Raw genomic sequence first — 17202 nt, forward strand, 5'->3', positions numbered from 1 at the left:
ATAATATGAATAGATATATAGATAAAGATAAAACTAATAACTTACAAATATGTAAGAGATGTTGATCTTAAAGATTTATTTCACACTGTTTGATAAACAAATCTTCTTTACATTTCTTTCAAATAATACATATTTATAATCCAATTGACGAGATTCAGTTTTTTTCTTAATAAAAGTAAATCAATCCATTTGTATCATATTTTTGGTCAAATACTTGACTTCACCTATATTTATTTTCATACTAAATAAATGAATTAACATCCTATTAGCTATTCAAATGTATTTTAATAGGCTTTTAATAATGTATACTATGTGTTCCATATTATTATACTTTTCAAAATTATATTTTATTGTTTAGAAAGTAACTCTCGGGCAAATACTTAGGCATTGATTGTTTAAGTAGATTTTTGTTTGTTTTGGTATTTTAAATTGTGGGTTTTAGTTTTAAATTTTGATTTTTGGTTCTTGTACTCTACCTTTTTTATTTTTAGTTTTTGATATTTTTTTAATTTTGAAAATAAAAAAAACTAATGGTGATTTATTTTATGGAAATTATAGTGTATAATGCAATAAAAATATAATTTTTGGTGTAGCCGATTTGTCATAGTGACATTTTTAATTAATTTAAGCAGTTGGGCAGTTCTTTTGTTTTGTAACAACTTTAATTAGATAAATTGTGAATGAGTAATGCAAGAACTTAATTAACCATTGAGGTGGTACATCATATACTACTGAAGATCCACTGGAATCATGAACTTTGTTTGACAGGATATCCAGCGCATGATTTCGTTCTCGATTAACCTGCCCAAGTGAACATTCCAAGAGAATCGCCATCCAATGGTAAATACTGAATGTTCTCATGGGTGTGTAGTCAACTTTCAGTTTCAGCTCCTCCATGCATGGTTTTTCTTAGCCAAGCAACACTGTCGTTGAGACGGTAGTAGACTGCATCAATCTTACTGTAGAAGTCATCAAATATTCTTCTCCTGATCTTTCCAGACTTTCTCAATCAACTCCTTGACTTCATCTCTTCCATAGACATCTTCTGGTGGATAAGGTGGCGTAGGATGAACTCCAAGCATCTTAAAAGACCCCTCATACTGTGGTATACTCGGATATTTTCCTCCTTGGATATTTTGCATCTCCAACATTGCTTCTATATCCTCCTTATAAACATTGATGATCCTTCCATCCATTGTTTGTGCGTTGCCATGTTCATCTTTGTAAGCTCCATACTCCTCTGGTTGCACAACACAGATCTTTCTCCTATATGGAGTAGCCAATAAACCTTAAGTTTATGGCCCGGCCGAATTTGGAAATCTGAAGAGAAAGAATAGACTTCATTGGATTCTCTTCACATGCCAAATTTAAATTAGCAAAGCCCAAATTGATGTATCAGGACATGACCCATGGATTTCTGAAGTATTTTGGCCCATGAAGATGTCTTTTCCCTGATAGGAAATAGAGTTGGTCCATCAGGAGGTTTCTTTAGGCCGGAAAGGTCGAGAAAAGTGAATTCACGACCTATCTTCATATCCACTCGTTCCTTTGCAAATCTGGCTCGAATAAAGTCTTTGTCATGATCACTTGAAAGTGTAATTGATCTCAGATGTTCCATTTAATCTCATGAACCTTCAGTCTCACTCCTCTCTCCATCGCAATCATCCTTGGATTGTCCAGAACACCCAATGGGTCGTCCTGATCGATAGTGTGGATGGTCAGGCTGGCCATGATCATATCACGCCTTTAGCCTTTTTGGTATGTGTTGTTGTTTCTGTATTTCTTTTGATTGCGACTCTCGTTTCTGGGTATCTTTGGTATTGATTATTTCGTGCTTGTGAATGAGTGGAAACAACATTAGCAGTTATAGGGATGGTGGTTGTCTCTGATGAAGCCGTGAGGAGCTTAGTTTCTTTGTTGAGAAGGTTCTCATGAACCTCAGTGACAGTATGTGTGATGGCATGGCCATCAAGTTGATCCGCAACTCGCTTGCAATTTTTAGGTATACCACCGAAGATGTACTTTATTCGGTCTTCATGTTTGATCGATTTTCCAAGTGAGGCTAGTTGATCGAACCTAGTAACAAAAACTTATATATACTTTTCAATATTTTTAGTGCCTTTTGTCTATCCTTTGATTTGAAGCTTGAGCTGTTGGATGTTGCCCTTGTCGGTTTTACATATGTTGATGCGAGTGTTGCCAAATATCACCAGAAGTTTTGGAGATAGACATTATTGGCTTAATGGTGGGAGAGATAGAACCAATAAGACCGCTAAAGATTTGTCAATCTTGCTTGTTCCACACCGTGAATGCCGAATTTTGTGAAGTGACGCTATCTTTTGTGATGGTGGTAGGTGATGGTGATTTGGAGCCATCGAGGTGAACTGAGAGATAAGAATCGGGTGAACTGAGAGATGAGAATCGTCAAGCAATGTGTGGATCTGTATGCTCCACATGAGATAGTTGTTTTCTGAAAGATTAGTGATATTAGATGATACCACTCAAATTACCCTAAAGAGTGAATTACTCTCTCAAATAAGAGGTTCAGTTGCAGTACTTAGGGATCAAATCCAAAAGGAGTTAGGGAATCTATTAAATCTAGTCAAATTATTAATTCTAAGAGTTTGTTGTTTTATGGTTTAAAAGTAAATAGCAATCCTAATTGAGCTAGTCTATTGCTCGACTGACAAGATGATTGGGGGTGTAAATTATTGGAAGATATTAGATGCAAGGTTTCTATTCAGGTGTTGGAGAATATAATCGTATAGATGCCTAACAGTTGCATGCATGATATATTAAAGCTCAACTCTTTAATCACAGTGATCAGCGATGGCAATGTTTCACTGGTTAACTAACTAGATCTTGGATCTCAACTGTCGTCTTTTGATCACAAGAAAGTGTCGATCGATGATCCTATAGGGATATCGATCGATACACCTTTCGCAATATCGATCGATTGTCAGAAGACAATATCGATCGATGCTTCTAGCTAAGCCCTATGCGCAGGTTGATAATGCTCACTAGTCTCCTAGATCAACGGTTAGCATCTCTCTAGCAGTCCTAGCATGACAGATTAGATTCAGGACAGGATGGTCAAGGATGCTTGACTCATGCTAATTCTTAGGTTCATGTTCTAGTTAGCAAGGCTAAAACAAGCATTAATGAACAATCAATCAATGAACATCACAACTTAGCAAATCTATAGTTGGGGCTAATCTCTCTAACCTATTTGAACCCTGAATCTAACAAGTGAACTACTCAGACATAGCTAAGCAATTCATGACACAAAATATAGATTAAAACTGCATAGAATAGAATAGATGAATCAATGGAGTTCCAATCACAAATCTCTCAGTGATTTTCTCTCCTAAAACTCTCTGCCGAAAATAAGAATACAATGGTGGCCAAAAGCTCTTTTGCCTCTTAACACTTAGGCAAGTATATAACTATTAGGTTAAAAACTCGTCAGGGGTAATCTTGTAATTTGGTGAAGCCTTGTGTTTAAAGTCGTCTGGAACCAAGTCGCGCATCTCGCGTCTCGACATCGATCGATGGTACAGGATGTACATCGATCGATCATAATCTTCAATCGTCGTGGCTTGTCTTCTGTATCGATCGACGACACTGGATGTGCATCGAACGATTACTTCTTCTTCGTATCGACCTCTAATGGTCAGTTCGGATGAAATCTCTTTTAAGCTCCTAACTGCTCCATAATCATCACTTTACTCCAAGATACTCCTGAACCTGAAAACATACCTAATATGATAGAATATATAATATATAGATAGTAAAACACTTATATACCATAGATGAAAATGGGTCAAATCCATGGTATATCAACTCCCCCAGACTTACCCTTTTGCTTGTCCTCAAGCAAAACAAACAAGCAGTCTCTCTGAAAGAGGATTGAAAACAGCATGGACTTATAGATTTAAAACACAGAAATCATCACCTCTACAATTTCGCATACCACATCTAAAAAGTCCTAATCACAAAAGCATATTATGCATTATCCTAGCTTAGCAAGCAAATTCAAGTAGTGTACAACTCAACAAATCCTGTCTGACATTCACCTCTACTAACCTCATTTCTTAGCATAAATATAAAAGTGAATGCTTTACCTTGGGAGTATCGATCACATGATGCAATGATTTTCAGATAAGTATCTGGAACTGCAGGTAAAAGTTAGTTCCTAAATTCTCTCTCTCTAATTTCTCTCTTGAGTCAAAGTCTGCTTATATTGCAAGATCAGTGACCAAGATTGGACAGGCTTCCATGAATCAAGACTTAATGGTGGTTGCCACCAAGCTCTGTTCACTTTTTTTTTTACTTATATCCAAGAATTCTTTGTGAAGCGAGCCTTGAAGATTGCCGCCTCGAAGTCCCGTTCGAATTCTTTTATTGGAATCTTTATGAATCAAGCCTTAATGGTTTTAGCCACCAAGTCCTGTTCAGATTCCTCCTAACTAAATCCTTAGTCCTAATTCAGTAATAAATTTCGGATTTTTTTTTCTTAACTAACTAACTACTCTAGGGTCAAAATAGAGAGAGAAAATGTGATAAATGAATCTACACAAGGCGTTACCTTCCAGACTTGTCTAGATAATCCGATCCCATGTATACCAAGCCCCAAGACAAGCGATTATGTCAGGTTTAATATTGGAGGTCAGCTTTGGTTCCTTCAAACAATCAAGGCAAGTGTGTATAGTTGACATGTTGATCCACTTTAGCATCTTTAGTACTATCTGCAATCAGTAAATCTAGAATGGTGCTAAAGAGTGGTTAGACATTCAAGTATAAATAAATAATAAGATCATAGTCCCTTTCACATAGCTAAGCATAATTTATTAAAAATCTTTTTATAAGAATCAGAATAAATTATATTAGTAAACCTCCAACCCAGACTTAAATTACACTGTCCCAGTGTAACACAGTCGGAGTTACGGTGGAAACTAAATCATAAGTACTCAATGTAACAAGTTAGGAAGATAAACCTGACCGGAGTGGGAATCGATCGATGTGCATCGGTATGCGGGAATCGATCGATGTGCATCGGTATGCATCGATCGTCGTATGTGATTGTAGGTCGATCGATGTCGACGTCTCGTCCACGGTCGATATGGTGATCATCCTACTTGGGTCTTGCAATAAATCTGAAAGAATGAAAACGAAAGTAAATACTAGTAACTAAGAAAACCAATTAAAATTACCTAATAGTGGGTTGCCTACCACTCAGCGCTTTGTTATAGTCATTTAGCTTGACTGTGGAGGTGTGTGGCTAGTTGGTGGAAAGACAACTACTTGTTGGGAAACAAGCATCCACCTCATCTCTGCACATTCTAGACCAAGCTGCAATGAAACTTCTTGTGGCCTCATCATTTCTGGTCCATCTCTCATCCATCTTATGTATTGCATTTGAGATGTTCTGTAGCCTTTCTTGGGTGTTTTCAATGCTGAACTGATGCCATCCTATCTTGTCGTAGGCTTATACTGATAGCTCGTTCAGTTCCTCATGCATTGACTCCATTTTGTTTTGTATCAGCTGCTCGGCATCTGGTGTAGACGTGGTAATCGATCGATGCGACCAAGTGTTTATCGGTCGATGCTGGTGCCTTACTGTCGATCGTTTTGGAGCGTTTTCTGTCGATCGATGCTGATATCTGGTGTTGAGATGCGAATATCCTCTGAATGGCTTGGACTTCCTTCTGTAACCACTCTGCATGGCTATCCAGTCCACTGAGTCTGACGTCGAATGGAAAGTAGATGTCATCACACCGCTTCTCAAACCGGTCCTCCATGGTGCCTATAGCTGTGTAAAGCTTTAATGTGATCTGATCAACTTCTGCTGCTGTGTAGGGAAGATGTTCTGTAGGTTTCTTGACGTCGAGCGATGCCCTGCAGAACCTATCGATCGATGTTGAACATTCTTCCTGAAAATCATGGTGATCATTAAGCGTGTCAATGTCCCTCTGGACATTCATCATCTGTGTAGACAAGGTGTCCAAGTATCGCATGATAGGTGAGGTGAAACGGTCGTGCATATCTTCGTATGTTTGTAACCTATCTTCCATGGCTGCGAACTTGCTGTCGATCGATGTGATGGTGCAGATATCGATCGATGTGGCTGGTTTTTTGATACTTCTTGCGTATGGTGTCCAAATCTTGCTGTAGCAGATCAATTCTCGTGCTTAACCAGTCCACGTTGTTGTTGAGAGGGTTGTATACGTCGTTAATCTTCGTGTTGATGTATGCGATCTCCCATTAATCTTTCTTCTCTGCCAAACTTTCCGGTTCTGCAGGAATCTGGGATGTCTGTGGCTTGACATCGATCGATGTTGCTTTGTTGGCGTCAATCGATGGTGATGTCGTAGCTTCTTTCTCAAGAATGTGCTGCATACTCTCAATATCTTTCCTCATCTCTGCCATACTTCTGAAAAGCTCATTGTAACCTCTGTCCAAAGGTTGATAAGTGTCATCTACCAATGTCTTGAGTTCATCTCCTAGTTTTTCCTGAGCTCCACAAAAACCAGTCACCATCTCATTAATCTCATCCTTGTGTAGATCTCTGGTGCCAGTTTTGTAGGTGTGAAAGAAGTGGCATGTTTTTGGAAGACATATGTGACTCTCCTCAAATAAGGATGCTCTCTCCAGAATTTATCTGATGTTGTCCTTGGTAACAGGGATCATCTCACCAGCTATGCTCCTTGCATATCCAGACTCATCTCTGTAGACACCATATTCGTCCTTTTGTTCCCATCTGAACTTTCTGGCTCCATAGATGTCATAAGCGCGATGTCCACATTCGTAACGTCTGTCAATCGATGGTGGAGGTGCCCTGTCGAACGATGTAAGAGCATCCTTGTCGTTCGATGTTTGGCCTACTGATTGGCACGATTGGTGTGAACCAAATTCTGTTGTGTTGGCCCTTGGATGTTCGTCTGGAACAGCTGGGATGTTGTTTGGAATGCTGCGTTGCTGCATAAACAAGTTGTCTGGTCCATTGGCCAACTGAAGAATATCTGCTATGTCCTCTCTGGATACTTGTAGAATTCTCCCATACATAGCTCTTGCATGGCCATCTGGGTCCCTAAAAATACCAAATTCATCAGGAGTTAGAAAACTGTAATCAATACTCATATTCTTCTTAGTAAATAAAGAAAGTTTAGGTTTAGAATGAGAATCGATCGATGTTGATACTGGAGTATCGATCGATGGTAGACGTTTGTTTACTGAATTAGGGTTTTTGGAGCGAATGCTCTTCCTTGATGTTCCTTCTGATTTGTTTGTGGGAGCATTCATCTTTTCTGCTATGGTGTCGTGAGAAGTAATCTGAGGGTGCAAAACTCCTTATATAGGTATTGGTAAACTTACTTGGAATTGAAATATTCCCTTTTTCCTTTTCAAAGGCGGCTGCTTTATTATTGATCGATGTACCTGGTGTGGTATCGATCGATGCATAAGATCGTTTTGCTGGATGAGGGTGGGTATCGACCGATGCTGAGTAGACTCTGTCGATCGATGGTGGAGACGTGTTGTTGAAGGAATGGCTTGAATATCTTTCATCCTGCATAGCAATCTCTATAGCTCTTTCCTTCCAGTATTCCTCATCATACTCCTCAGTAGGATCTTCATTGGATGAAGGATTTACAGTCTCTACTGCAAAACTTTCATGGAATCCATTGCTGCCCAACTGCCTATTGAATAGTCATCACATCCTCTTTTGTTGAGTTGTTGAAAGACAAAGTCTGGATAACACTGATCTGGTAATGTGAAGTGGTCTACCGGCTGATTCCCGTCGAACGACGTGAGATAGTGTTCATCGGTCGTCAGTGACTCATTGGAATCGATCGATGACGCAGTGTGAGTGTCGATCGATTCCGAGTATTCTGTTTCGTACTCTGCTCCACAATGGCATGCTGCAATGTAGCCAATATCATTTCCAAGCTCCACGAGGTTGACCTGTTGTCTCACAACTTGAACTAGTTCATAGTGGACGTCTGGATTTATCAGTGTCAGACACAATATGTTGGTGTTCATGTCACATACAGCTCCTACTGTAGCCAGGAAAGCTCTTCCAAGCAGAAGTGAAGAGTTCCAGTTAAGTTTGATGTCCAGGACATGAAAATCTACTGGACAAGGACAAGGTCTCTTATGATGCTTCCTGAGCTTCTTTCTGAAAGGTCCACGAAGGTGAAAGATTCTGATGAAGGCTCTATTTTCAGACCCAGCTGGCCTGCCATAACCTTAGGTAGTATGCTGACTGATGCTTCTGTGTCACAAAGTGCATGGGAAAATTCAATTCCCTTCACCACACATGGTATTGCGAACTTCCCAGGATCACTTTTCTTCTTCAATGTGATCCTTAGTTTCATCCTTTCCCTGACATGATGAAACATTCTCCTAATGTCCTCCTCAGTCTCCTTAGTCTCTCTGAAGAACATCCACAACCGGTGTGTGTAATAAACTTCATCAAAAGGTTTCTCCACTGGGATTCTGAGGACTCTCTTAGTGAAACCATCCATCTCTTTCTCATTATCTTCCCTCTTTAAGGTTCTTAGGAATCTTCTCCTTTCTTTTCCTTAACCTTCTTCCTTCAGTTGCCTCATCAACTTTCATAGGCTCTAATGTAGTGTCTGAAGGGTTGGTTGTAGGTTCCGGTGTGTTTGCTAAAGGTTTAGGTGGTGGTCTGAGTGCATTGATTCGGTCATTATCAATAGATGGTAATCGCACTTGGTAGGCGAGAGGTGCCCGTCGATCGATGGGAGGTGACAGGGTCGATCGATATCAGTCTCTCTCTGTCGGTCGACTGCTGGCTCATGCCGTCGATCGATTTTGACGTAGAAAGGGGAGGGTGGGTGAGGATGTTTTTCTGCGAATTCCTCATGAGCCATGATCCGAACTGCACTACACTCCGCAGTCGATTTAGCAGATGACGTCGATCGATGGTTAGAGTAATCCGTCGATCGTTCTTCGTCATGGTCTGTCGAGCGATGTGCATCCATTGACATCGGTCGACACCACTGTGATCCGCCGAAACTTATGGAGCATTCAACATCGAAGTCTCCTTCTCCAAGCTTCTCATGCTTCACCACTTGCCAGAAATCATCATCTCTGATGGCATTTACGTGGTGTTTTGCTTTCTCAACTCATGCCTCTCTAGCCAAGGCATCTTGCCTTTTTACAGTGTCTTCAGTCTGAACCACTTGCATTTCAAGCTTCCTCACCCGAGTCCTTAAGGTCTCAATTCTTGTGTTCAGACTGTTGTAGGCGGAATCTATCTTCCCATTGAAGTCCACAGTGAGTTGTTGCTGTCATTCCAGAACTCTGTCAAGCATTGCTTCAATCTTACTTTCCAGAGTTTGTGTGGTGGATTCTGGTAAAATGAGTTTCCATAGCCTCTGCTGTTGTTGCTGAAAGGTTTCTGGAACTGTGAACTCTGGTTACTCCTCTGACCATTGCCGTAGAAGTTTCTGTTTCCACCCTACTTTCCAGACCTCTGAAATCCAGTACTTCTAATGTAGTTCACATCTTCTTCTCCTTCCATGTCTACAGCTACTTCTCCTTCAGCTGAGCAGACCTGCTTCCTAAGAAGCTCATGAACCACATCTAACTTTGCTCTAACTTCGTCCATCTGCTTTTTCCCTAGGGATGTAACAGACTTCATACTCTCAAAGTCAGTGTTCTTGGTGCTTCTGCTGTTTGCTAGATTTTCTATCAGTCTCAAAGCTTCCACCGGATCCCTGGTGTTGAAGTTTTCCTCGCTAGCTGTATCAAGAGCCATCTGATACCTCAAGGCGATACCTCCGAAGAAAGTGCTCAGCAGTTGCACTTCGTTGAATCTGTGGTGTGGACAGTCTCGCCGGAAGAACTTAAATCTGATCCACGAATCTTTGAAAGACTCTTCAGTCTCCTGCGCGAATGTAGCAATTTTGCTCCTCAAGTTTTTAGCGCGTGCCTCATTGAAGAAGTTTCGCAAGAAAGCATTCTTGATGTCGGTCCAGGATGTTAGAGATCCTGTGGGTAGCTGCTTAAGCCAGTGCATCACTTCTCTAGTCAGAGAATACTTGAAGAGCTTGCACAATAAGTAGTCCTCGGGGACTCCATCCATACGAATAGCAGCGATAAGATCCTCGAACCTCTCTAGATGGTCCATAGGATGCTCGTGCGGTAGCCCAGAGTAGGGTATCTGCGACACGAGTGTGTAGTACTGAGGCTTCAGCTCGAAATTCTGCTTCTGAATCTCTGGAAGTCGAATAGCTGATCTGTTGGCGTAGTACTCATCTGGATGATTGTAGTCAGCCAGTGCCCTTGGTCGACCAGCCTCTTCTACAGGTTGAGCAGCTCTTGTAGCATCAGTATTAGGGATTACATTCCCCTGAGCGTCTAGTTTCTGACCTGTTGCATTACGCAGATGACCATCATGGTCATACAGGTTTCTATTCTCGTCCTGTTTGAGAATAACAATCGCAACCATGTTTCGCGACTGATGATCGATCGATGTACGCGGTGTAGTATCGATCGATGTCGAACGATGTAGATCGGTCGACGATGAAGGTCGGGTGTCGGTCGACGGTTGGGTGTGAGAATCAGTCGACGTGAAAGCTGCTGCGTCGAGCGATGTGGAACGTTGGTCTTTGCGGATCGTTCGTTCCAAGTGAGTAAGATCTTCTGAGAATAGCATGTGTTTGTCCTTGTTGCTTCTGGTACTGCTGGGCATGCACCTGAAAAGACAAGAATTTTTTTTTGTGTCAGAATGGGGGTAGAGAAAAGAATAAGAATTAATAACACTAAATCTAATGGCGATCAAAGCTCCCCGGCAACGGTGCCAAATTACCCTAAGGAGTGAATTACTCTCTCAAATAAGAGGTTCAGTTGCAGTACTTAGGGATCGAATCCACAAGGAGCTAGGGAACCTATTAAATCTAGTCAAATTATTAATTCTAAGTGTTTGTTGTTTTATGGTTTAAAAGTAAATAGCAATCCTAATTGAGCAAGTCTATTGCTCGACTGACTAGATGATTGGGGGTGTAACTTATTGGAAGATATTAGATGCAAGGTTTCTATTCAGGTGTTGGAGATTATAATCGTATAGATGCATAACAGTTGCATGCATGATATATTAAAGCTCAACTCTTTAATCACAGTGATCAGCGATGGCAATGTTTCACTGGTTAACTAACTAGATCTTGGATCTCAACTGTCGTCTTTTGATCACAAGAAAGTGTCGATCGATGATCCTATAGGGATATCGATCGATACACCTTTCGCAATATCGATCGATTGTCAGAAGACAATATCGATCGATGCTTCTAGCTAAGCCCTAGGCGCAGGTTGATAATGCTCACTAGTCTCCTAGATCAGCGGTTAGCATCTCTCTAGCAGTCCTAGCATGACAGATTAGATTCAGGACAGGATGGTCAAGGATGCTTGACTCATGCTAATTCTTAGGTTCATGTTCTAGTTAGCAAGGCTAAAACAAGCATTAATGAACAATCAATCGATGAACATCACAACTTAGCAAATCTATAGTTGGGGCTAATCCCTCTAACCTATTTGAACCCTGAATCTAACAAGTGAACTACTCAGACATAGCTAAGCAATTCATGACACAAAATATAGATTAAAACTGCATAGAATAGAATAGATGAATCAATGGAGTTCCAATCACAAATCTCTCAATGATTTTCTCTCCTAAAACTCTCTGCCGAAAATAAGAATACAATAGTGGCCAAAAGCTCTTTTGCCTCCTAACACTCAGGCAAGCATATAACTATTAGGTTAAAAACTCGTCAGGGGTAATCTTGTAATTTGGTGAAGCCTTGGGTTTAAAGTCGGCTGAAACCAAATCGCGTATCTCGCGTCTCGACATCGATCGATGGTACATGATGTACATCGATCGATCATAATCTTCAATCGTCGAGGCTTCTCTTCTGTATCGATCGACGGCACTGGATGTGCGTCGAACGATTGCTTTTTCTTCGTATCGACCTCTATTGGTCAGCTCGAATGAAATCTCTTTTAAGCTCCTAAATGCTCCATAATCATCACTTTACTTCAAGATACTTATGAACCTGAAAACATACCTAATAGGATAGAATATATAATATATAGATAGTAAAACACTTATATACCATGGATGAAAATGGGTCAAATCCATGGTATATCAACTCTCCCAGACTTACCCTTTTGCTTGTCCTCAAGCAAAACAAACATGCAGTCTCTCTGAAAGAGGTTTGAAAACAGCAGAGACTTATAGATTTAAAACACAGAAATCATCACCTCTACAATTTCGCAAACCACATCTAAAAAGTCATAATCACAAAAGCACATTATGAATTATCCTAGCTTAGCAACCAAATTCAACTAGTCTACAACTCAACAAATCATGTCTGACATTCCCCTCTACTAACCTCATTTCTTAGCATAAATATAAAAGTGAATGCTTTACCTTGGGAGTATCGATCACAGGATGCAAGGATTTTCAGACAAGTATCTGGAAGTACAGGTAAAAGTTAGTTCCTAAATTCTCTCTCTCTAATTTCTCTCTTGAGTCAAAGTCTACTTATATTGCAAGATCAGTAACCAAGATTGGACAGGCTTCCATGAACAAGACTTAATGGTGGTTGCCACCAAGCCCTGTTCACTTCTTTTTGACCTATATCCAAGAATTCTTTGTGAAGCGAGCCTTGAAGATTGCCGCCTCCAAGTCTCGTTCGAATTCTTTTATTGGAATCTTTATGAATAAAGCCTTAATGGTTTTAGCCACAAAGTCCTGTTCAGATTCCTCCTAACTAAATCCTAAGTCCTAATTAAGTAATAAATTTCGGATTTTTTTTTTAACTAACTAACTACTCTAGGGTCGAAATAGAGAGAGAAAATGTGATAAATGAATCTACACAAGGCATTATCTTCCAGACTTGTCTGAAGAATCCAATCTCATGTATACCAAGCCACAAGATAAGCGATTATGTCAGGTTTAGTATTGGAGGTCAGCTTTGGTTCCTTCGAACAATCAAGGCAAGTGTGTATAGTTGACAGGTTGATCCACTTTACCATCTTTAGTACTATTTGCAATCAGTAAATCTAGAATGGTGCTAAAGAGTGGTTAGACATTCAAGTATAAATCAATAATAAGATCATAGTCCCTTTCATATAGCTAAGCATAATTTATTAAAAATCTTTTTATAAGAATCAGAATAAATTATATCAGTAAACCTCCCCCAGACTTAAATTACACTGCCCAGTGTAACACAGTCGGAGTTCCAATCACAAATCTCTCTATGATTTTCTCTCCTAAAACTCTCTGCTAAAAATAAGAATACAATAGTGGCCAAAAAGCTCTCTTGCCTCCTAACACTTAGGCAAGTATATAATTATTAGGTTAAAAACTCGTCAGGGGTAATCTTTTAATTTGGTGAAGCCATGGGTTTAAAGTCGGCTGGAACCAAATCGCGCATCTCGCGTCTCGACATTGATCGATGGTACAGGATGTACATCGATCGATCATAATCTTCAATCGTCGAGGCTTCTCTTCTGTATCGATCGACGACACTGGATGTGCATCGAACGATTGCTTCTTCTTCGTATCGACCTCTAATGGTCAGCTCGGATGAAATCTCTTTTAAGCTCGTAAATGCTCCATAATCATCACCTTTCTCCAAGATACTCCTGAACCTGAAAACATACCTAATAGGATAGAATATATAATATAAAGATAGTAAAACACTTATATACCATGGATGAAAATGGGTCAAATCCATGGTATATCATTAGACATGTTCACATTAAGGAGCGCTTAAGTCGTAACATCGAAAGTTTCAGCAGGTGTGGAAGAAGAAGAAGAAGACCGAAATTTTAAATGTTCTGGTACCATGTAAAGGTAAAGCTTTTGATATGTGCTCACATAAAAAAAACAGAGGAGAAATATACCCTATGAACTATGTAATTATAGAAGCTTTCATATGTGGAAGAGGAGAATATTGTAGAGTACTAGCGGGATATCGAGTATCCTTGACATATTTTTCATGGTTAGACCTAATGAGGTGGACTTCAAATGGCACATCTAGTTCGACAACTATGATTAGAAATTTCCTTGCTAACTTTTGGAGAGAACATAATCAAGAATCAGTTCATTCGTGCCTGCTTTTCAAGCAAATTGATAGGCTCATTGTAACACCCCAGAACCCAATCCGAAAAATATGTGGGTTTAAGGGAAGGCCTGCTAGATCCAAAGCTCATTCGGGTTAAATCTAGGGTTACCTTTCCCTTCCTTATAAATAAAGAGCCTCCTTCTCCTTTTCTCCCATCGGGAAAACCATAGCAAAGTCCTGCAGAAAATTTCTGGAGTCTGAAAACCCCAACCGACTTTCTCTTTTTCCTCTCTCTCTTCCCCCTCCCCCCCCCCCCCCGACGTCTCTCTCCTCGCTGTCTAAGCCGCAGCGAGTCACCACCGTGAGCTGCAACCTCCGGTCGCCTCCCCTCCAGCCGAGCCCAAGCTCGGTTGTTCGTTGTTGTTCATTGCATGATTTCGTTCTTGTTCCTTGTCTTCATATCTGTTAAGATCTACATCCAGATAAGGTGAGTGGAACCCAATTTGTTTCCATATTCTTTGATAGACTATGGATTTGACCCATTTTCATCCATAGTTTATAGGTGTTTTTACTAATAATTATTATATTATAAAGTCTATTTATTATATTTATAAGATCAGGAGTGTTTTGGAGATAAGTGATGATTTTGGAGCATTTTGGAGATATTTGGAGTAAGCACCCGAGATGATCATCGAGCTCAACAATCGGTCGATATTGGAGAGCTAGAATCGATCGATACGCATGACATTGTATCGATCGATACGCATGACATGGTATCGATCGACAGCGAAGCGCACAGAAAGCCCGTTTGGTCACAGCCGACTTGAAGCCCAAGATTTCACCATTTTACAAGATTGCCCCTGACGAGTTTTACCTAATTATATAAGTTTTGCCGCCATGTTAGAGGCAAAGTGTGTTTTTCTTGTGTTTCATTGTTTTATTATTTTCAGCAAAGGTTTTTAGGATTTTGATAGATAGGAGAGAAGATCCAAAGTTATAATTTGTGATTGGAACTCCATTGATATCTATTCACTATTCTAATGAAGATTTTATACTTAACTGCTGTTATGAATTTCTTAGCCATGTCTGGGTAGTTCCATTGTTAGATTTTAGGGTTTAAATAGGTTAGGAGAGATTAGCCCCAACTATAGATTGCTGAGTTGTGATAATCATCTTTAGGATTGTTCATTAATGCATTTGTCTAGATTAGCTACCTAGAACCTACCATTGGATCGATTGATAAAAGCGAGAGTTTTATTCTCATCCTGAAAACATTCTAATAGAACTATGTTTCTTGCTATGAGCAAGGCGAGAGCTGATCTAGTGAGCTTAGTAAGCCTTCATTCAACCTGCGCATAAAGCTTAACTTGAGCGCGTCGATCGATATCACACTTGAATAATCGATCAACGGTGCAAAAGGTGTATCTATCGATACGCCCATTGGAATATCGATCGACACTTTCTATTGATCAATATAACGAGAGTTGAGATCATAGATCTAGTTAATAGACAAGTCAATACACACGCGAAAGCTGATTGACTGTTGATCAAGTAGTTGAGCTTTACATTATCATGCATGCAACTCATTAGGCATCTGTAAGATTATAATTCCAACTTTCCTGAATAAAAACCCTAAATCTAACTATTTGCTTTTTAAGCACCAAAACCCCAAACTTGCTATTGAACAAACACTGCAATTTACATTTAAAACTCTAAAAAAACATCTTTGCTTAACAAATCATATTAGAATCCTTAGGTTCCCTAGCTCCCTGTGAATTCGATCCTAAGTACTACAAGTCGACCTCTTATTTGAGAGAGTATAAATCACTCCTTAGGGTAATTTGAATGGTATCAAATTTGGCGCCGTTGCCGGGAAACAATAGCAAGAAATCTTTTCTGACATAAAATCTTTGTTAAGTTTTCTGACATAAAATCTTTTCTTGGATTTTCAGGTACATGCCCAGCAGTACCAGAAACAACAAGAAAACTCAACTGCTATTCTCACCAGATCCTGCAAGTTTGGAATGACGATCCGCAAGGAAGCGCGCTCCCTATCGACCGACAACAACCCTTCCGTGTCGCTCGATTCTGCTCAACCACCGTCGACCCAGACACCAGTCCCGTCGACCGATTATCGCTCACCCTTGTCGACCGACAACACAAACCTTCTGTCGACCGACATCCTTCATCCTACATCGATCGACATTCCATCTCAGACATCGATCGATACTGAGCCGCGAGACATGGTTGCGCCTTTGATACTTGTTCGGGACAATAATGGAGACCTGCATGACCAGGAGGGTCATCTGCGTAATGCAGCAGGTCAGAGAATATATGCTCAGGGGGCTGCAATCCCTGAGCCTGATGCTACTACGACAGGTACTACCTTACCGGTAGATGAGGCTGCGCAACCCAAGACGTTGTCTGACTACAACCATCCAGATCGCTACTACACCAACAGACCAGCCATCTTTCCTCCCACCATTGAGAGGGATTTCGAGTTTAAAGCGCAGTACTACACACTTGTGGGACAACTACCCTAACTATCCCACGAGCATACTATGGACCATCTGGAGAGGTTCGAGGATATGATATCTGCTATCAGAGTCGAGAGAGTCTCTGAGGACTACCTATTATGCAAGCTTTACAGATATTCACTTGCTGGAGAAGCTCTGCATTGGCTCAAGCAGTTACAACCAGGATCTCTTAAATCCTGAAGCGACATCAAGAATGCATTCTTATGTAATTTATTTGATGAGCGCGCGCTGAAGACTTGAGGAGCAAGATTGCTACATTCACTCATCACTCAGGAGCCTGCAGAATCATTCAGAGGCTCTTGGATCAGATTCAAGTCTTACCAGAGAGACTGTCCACACCACGGATTCAATGAAGTACAACCGCTCAGTACTTTCTACAGAGGTATCGCGGTGCAGTACCATATGGCTCTTGATGCTTCCAGTAATGGGAACTTCAACACCAGGAATCCATAGGAGGCAATCAAGGTTATTGAAAACCTAGCATCCAATAACAGCACCAAGAACACTGATTTTGAGAGGAAAAGATCTGCCACCATCCTTGGGAATGATCAGATGAATGAGGTGAAGGAAAA

Source organism: Brassica napus, chromosome C4 (assembly GCF_020379485.1).
Source record: "Brassica napus cultivar Da-Ae chromosome C4, Da-Ae, whole genome shotgun sequence".
NCBI classification, from domain to species: domain Eukaryota; kingdom Viridiplantae; phylum Streptophyta; class Magnoliopsida; order Brassicales; family Brassicaceae; genus Brassica; species Brassica napus.